Here is a 6,788-nt window from a genome sequence, read left to right as displayed (position 1 = left end):
CACCGGATCAATCTGTTAATGAGCTTAAAACTTAATAGGCTATTGAGAGGTGATGGAAACGTTAGAGGCTAGTTGGAAGAGCATACGGATATGCTTCTGTAGGGTATACTTTGTCCTTGGCTCCTTCCTCTCTGTCCTTTCATTTCTTGCTGTCTTGATATGATCGGCTTTGCTCCACTAAGCACCCATAATCATGTTCTTCTGCATCAGAGGCCCAGGACAATGCAGTCAAATGACCATGCCCTGAAACCTCAGAAGCAAAAATAAATCCTTGCTCATTTCAGTAGATTCTCCAAGGCCATTTGTCACAGAGTCAGAAAGCTGACTAACAGAACAGCTTCGACTGACATAGAAGGAGAACTGTAGACTCATGGATCCATTGTCCTTTGAAAACCAGAAACTGAGTTAAAGAGGTACTATGTGCAACAAAATGAGTGCTTCTGTCTAAATATGCTAGTATCTATATTCTAATGTGTGAAACATTAAGTCATTTCAGTGGTCTTTCTCCCTTACAGAAGAGCAAAACATGTAGAAATAATGCTTATGTTTTTCTACCAAACTGATTGTGGTCCTGTAGACCACGATACTGGCCTTTACCTAAGAAGAAGGCAAATGAATTCATAAGTTATATGGCAAGATTTTGGGGTTTGTTTCAGTCTTCAAACTCATGAGATTTGTATTCTATCTATATAATCTATTTACAATTCTTAAGCATGTAAACAATATGCTTTGCTGGATTTGAGTATAACTAAATCTGCAGGGAGATGGGCTCATATGTTCTGTAGTTTCACATATCCTCTGAGAAACAAAATTGTGGTACATAAACTCTAGTTTCAAAATAATGATGCTGTTCAACTACACTTTGTTTTAAACTGACCTGCTATACAGCCATACATTAGGCCAAATGGATCTAGCACATCCTGTCCAGCCACTGAACCAGCTAGAACAACCTGGATGGGTAACTCTATCTCTGAGAAATAAGCTACAACTTGTTTTTGTTTGTTTGTTTTGGGTTGTTTTCTCTTTCTTGCTTACCATAACTGACAAATCAGGACACAAAATAAACAGACAGGAAAGAAAATGTATCCAGCACAAATTGAAGTTTAAAACATAGTGACTTCAGTGGTGGTCTGCTATCTGAAAAAAAAAAAAAAAAAAAAAAAGATACTCTTCCTCTAGAACACATTTTCTCTGTCCTCAGCCCCTTCAAATGAGTGAATCAGGATTTGTTGTGTGATCACTTTGTAAAAGTTATAAACTAATTTAAAATATACCATGGCATGCTGTGTGCTCCTCAGTAACTCCTAAGTGAAAGCACAGAAGGGGCAGTTCTCTGTATTGAACAGCTATGAAAAGTGATGAGAATTAGATCAAATATAGTTCCAGATTATATCAGACATAATTATCACCAAATCCACTGCAGTTTAGGATTCAGCTATGGAGTTGAATACAGAAGTTCTCCTTATTACAAAATGAAATATTCTTAAAATATATAAATTATAAGTATTTTGTTTCCTGTTTGGTTTGGCTTAGTTGTTTGGTTTTTTTTCCCCCTAAAATGATAGTTCTTTTAGCGCTCCTCCCAATGAGTATCAGAATGGGGATGTCTTCAGCTAAGGTATGCCAACCTGTTTCACACAAGCTTTCTGCTTTTCTTAATTTAAAGCAAACAAAAGATATAACAAGAAAAGTATGTATGAGTAAGTTTGAACCTGGACTCGAAATTTGCTTACCATCTTTCTTGGAAGAAGTTGGGCCTTTGAATCAAAAACACTGTGTGCAATTTTAAACAATTAGAAAGCCTTCAAAAGAAAAGCAACATTTATGACACAAAATTTTCATGAAATTAATAATGCACTGTCAAAGACAGTTGTCCTGTCTGCATTTACATTTCTTATAATATGGTTGTGACAGAGAAGCCATGGCTCATAAAACATGACATACTCTTTGACATTGACTAAAAAAGAAAAGTTTATTTTAGGCACATATGAGTCAGTGAGTGATGAAAGGGGAATGTGATGCCTCCATTGTGAGGGCTTTGTGCTGGAGGTTAAAAGGTCACTGAAGTGCACAAACATCTTAGTAGAACGCAAGGAGAAATGATCCTTTCAGGCAATATCATCCGCTCATTTTCAGGAGTTTAGAAATGGCTTGTAGGTAGAGCAGAAAACTTTCCTATCGGGTATAGCTGAAAATGCTTCTGTTGACAGGTGTCTTCCCTCCCCACATCCTATGTCATGGGATTTGTGTATTATTTGTCCTCTAAGACTCCAAATACAGATGCAAAGCACAAAAACATAGAGCCAATCCACGGTTGGCTCTCTAGAAAGAGGTGTAAGTAAAGAGTTCATAGGAAAGATCAATTTAGCATGCACAGCTGTCGTGATCAAGAGTGATGCCCCAGGCATCAAACTTGACTGTTGTTGTGTCTGACATTGCTATTTTTATCTGTACACACACAGCAAGAATATGTCACCAATATGGCATGAAGGAGTTTTTCCAACTCTTTTGAATATATTTGGTTTAATGTTCCTTGATAAGATAATCAGAACTGGATAAACTAAAGACCAAAGAAAACCAGGAACACAAGACATTTTACTTAAAAGGACTGCAAGACTGAGTTCTCAGCATAAAGATTTATTCACCTGAGAGGGATAAAGGGCATAGAGTAAGAGACAAAGATAAGAGGTAGAGGACTAGGAGAGGGAACGGGAACAAGGCAGAGGGAGAAGATACATTTGCTTTCAGAGAGACAAAGGACTGCTTCTGGATAGAGAAAAGACCGTTGTGGTCCATAGGTAAAAGGAATTAATATAGGTAAAAGGAAATTGATATAGGTAAAAGGGGAAACCTATGCAAGGATAAGTTGGATTTTCTATTGTTTTAATTGGACATGGTAATTAGGTGAGCCAAAATTTAATCACTGGCCATCAATAGTTTGATAGTTGGATCTTGATAATCAGCCTGAGGGGGAGGAGGTTACCAAAATGAGAATGGACCTGGGTATCTAGTTCTAGAAATATAATCTGACAATTTTTTGCAAGGCAGAGGAAATGGAGGAAAGGCAAGGCCTGCCAGAACAATGTTTGTTATGTTTGGGCTGGCTAGAGCCCCTTTACCAGGTATGGATTTTTCACTTAGTTTATTGGCATACCATTCAAACTATGGGAAGCAATCAGTCGGATGGCTATTTTAAACTATGTATAAGAAAGTGTTTAATGATCCTATGTTCCAACTCCCCCAACTTGTCCACACCCAGAAACAGCTTGACTCCCAGAGGTTCTGACACCACCAGGCTCACAGGTGAGTCCCCTCTTTCCCACCTCTTTACCTAGTCTAACTGAGACCCACTACTCTTGGGGCCATAGAACCCAAGACCTCTTGCCCTACCAGAGAAACATCTTTCTTCCAGTTCTCAACTATACGGTAGAGCAGATTGTATGATCTAGCAACCCCCACCCACAGCCAGAATCAGCTTGACAGCCAGGAGATCTGCCACAGCTAGGCTCACATCAGGTGCTCCATAATACCTCCCACTCCCAGAGACAGCCTGACACAAGGAGGCTCAACATAATCAGGCTCACAGGAATGGCAGGCTCCAGTCAGAGAAACCAAGGCCAGTTAATATCAGAGATAACCACATGGCGAGAGGCAAGCACAAGAACATAAGCAATAGAAACCATTTGGTAACATCAGAACCGAGTACTCCTATCACAGCAAGCCCTAGATACCCTAACATACCTAAAAAGCAAGATTATGATCTAAAATTCCATCTCATGAAGATGATTCAGAATTTAAAGAGGACATAAATTGTTCCCTTAAAGAACTACAGGAGAACACAATCAAACAAATGAAGGAGTTGAACAAAAGCATCCAGGATCTAAAAATGTAAATAGAAAAAATAAAGAAATCACAAAGGGAGATACAACCCTGGAGATGAAAAACCTAGGAAAAAGATCAAGAGTCACAGATATAAGCATCACCAACAGAATATAAGAGAGAATCTCAAGTGTAGAAGATACCATAGAAGACATTGACATAACAGTCAAAGAAAATGCAAAGTGTAAAAAGCTACTAATCCAAAACATCCATGACATCCAGCACACAATAACAAGACCAAACCTAAGAAAAATAGGCATAGAAGAGAGTGAAGATTCTCAATTCGAAGAGTCAGTAAACATTTTCAACAAAATCATAAAGGAAAATTTCCCTAATCAAAAGAAAGAGAAGCTCATAAACATAAAAGAAGCCTACATAATGCCAAATAGATTTTACCAGAAAAGAAAATCCTCCTGTCACATAATAATTAAAACATCAAATGCACAGAACAAGGAAAGAATATTAAAAGCAGTAAGAGAAAAAGGTCAAGAAGCATATCAAGGCAGACATTTCAGAACTACAACAGACTCCTCAACAGTCTCTAAAAGCCAGAAGATCTTGGGCACATGTCACAAATGCTGGCCCAGGCTACTTTACTCAGCTAAACTCTAAATTCCCATAGATGGAGGAACCAAGATATTCCATGACAAAATGTAGGCAATATCTTTCCACTGAACCAGCCCTACAGAGGATAACAGAAGGAAAACTCAAACACAAGGAGGGAAACTACACCCAAGAAAAAGCAAGAAATTGATCTCACAACAAACCTAAAAGAAGAGAACCAAACCAACATAATTCCACTTCTAACAATAAAACAACAGGAAACAACAATCATTGGTCTTTAATATATCTCAACATCAATGGACTCAATTCCCCAATAACAGACTGGATACATAAACAGGACCCAACATTTTGCTGAATACAGGAAACACACTTCAATGAGATATTACCACTGAGTAAAAGGCCAGAAAAAATTGTTCAAGTATAGGGACCCAAGAAACAAGCTGGAGTAGCCATTCTAGTACCCAAGAAAGTAGTCTTTTAAACAAAAGTTATCCAAAAAAGACTGGGAAGGACACTTCCTATTCCTCAAAGGAAAAATTCACCAACACAAGCTCTCAATTTGGACCACCTATGCCCCAAGTGCAAGGGCACTCATATTTGTAAGGGAAACTGTACTAAAGCTCAAAGCACACATTAAAATTCACACTATTGTTATATTCCCACTATTATTATAGTGGGAGAGTTCAACACTCCACTCTCACCAATGGATAGGTCATGGAAACTAAAACTAAATAGAGACACAATGAAACTAACAGAAGTCATGAACCAAGTGGATTTAACAGGTATCTACAGAACATTTCACCTGAAAACAAAAGAATCTACCTTCTTCTCAGCAGCTTCTGGTACCCCAAAACTGACAATGTGGTCAGACATAAAACAAGCCTCAACATACAAGAAGATTGAATTAATACCATGCATTCTATCAGATCACCACTGACTAAGGCTGTTCTTAAATAATAACAAAAACAACAAAAACTCACACATTCATGAAAGCTGAATAACTCTCTACTCAATGAAAACTTGATCAGGGAAGACATAGAGAAAGAAATTTAAAACTTTCTAAAATTTAACAAAAATGAAGGCACAGCACACCCAAACTTATGGGACACAAATAAAGCAGTGCTAAGAGGAAAACTCCTCGCTCTGAGTGTATTCAAAAAGAATTTGGAGAGCTCCTACACTAACAGCTTAACAGCACATCTGAAAGCTCTAGAACAAAAAGAAGAAATATATCCAAAAGGTGTAAAGGGCAGGAAATAATCAAAGTCAGGGCTGAAATCAACCAAGTAGAAACAAAAGAACTATACAAACAACCAACAAAACTAACAGCTGGTTCTTTGAGAAAATCAACAAGATAGATAAACCTTCATGTTAAAAGTCTTGGAAAGATCAAGATTTTGAGACACATAATTAACATAATAAAAGCAATATACAGCAAACCAATAGCCAACATAAAATTAAATGGATAGAAATTTGAAGGAATCCCACAAAAATCAGGGACAAGACAAGGCTGCCCACTCTCTCCCTATTTATAAAATATAGTACTCGAAGATTTAGCTAGAGAAATTAGACAACAAAAGGAGGTCAAAGGGATACAAATTGGAAAGGAAGAGGTCATGATATCACTATGTGCATATGATAATATTCAGAAATAACCACAAGAATTTTGCTAGAGAACTCCTACAGCTGATTAAAAAAAAAAAAAAAAAAAAAAACTTCAGCAAAGGGGCAGGATATAAAATTAACTCAAACAAATCAGAAGCCTTCTTCTACACAAAGGACAAACAGGCTGAGAAAGAAAAAAGAAAAACAACGTCGTTCATAATAGTCACAAATAATATAAAATATCTTGATGTGACTCTAACCAAGCAAGACAAAGATCTATATAACAAGAACTTCAAGCCTCTGAAGAAAGAAATCAAAGAAAACCTCAGAAGATGGAAAGATCTCCCATGCTCATGGGTCAGCAGGATTATCATAGTAAAACTGATCATCTTACCAAAAGCAATCTACAGATTCAGTGTAATCCCCATCAAAATTCCAAATCAATTCTTCACAGAAATAGAAAAATTAATTCTTAAATTCAACTGGAATAACAAAAAAACCCAGGGCAGTGAAAAGAATTCTCAAGAATAAAAGACATTCTAGGTGATTCACCACCCCTGACCTCAAGCTCTATAACAGGGAAACTGTTATATAAACAAAATGGTACTGGTACAGAGACTGACAGGAAGACTTACGGAACAGAACTGAGGACCCAAAATAAACTCACACACCTATGGTCACTTGATATTTGACAAAGAAGCAAAAACTATTCAGTGGAGAAAAGTCAGCATTTTCAACAA

Source organism: Mus caroli, chromosome 4 (assembly GCF_900094665.2).
Source record: "Mus caroli chromosome 4, CAROLI_EIJ_v1.1, whole genome shotgun sequence".
In the NCBI taxonomy this organism is placed as follows: Eukaryota; Metazoa; Chordata; class Mammalia; order Rodentia; family Muridae; genus Mus; species Mus caroli.
This window is presented reverse-complemented; position numbering follows the sequence as displayed.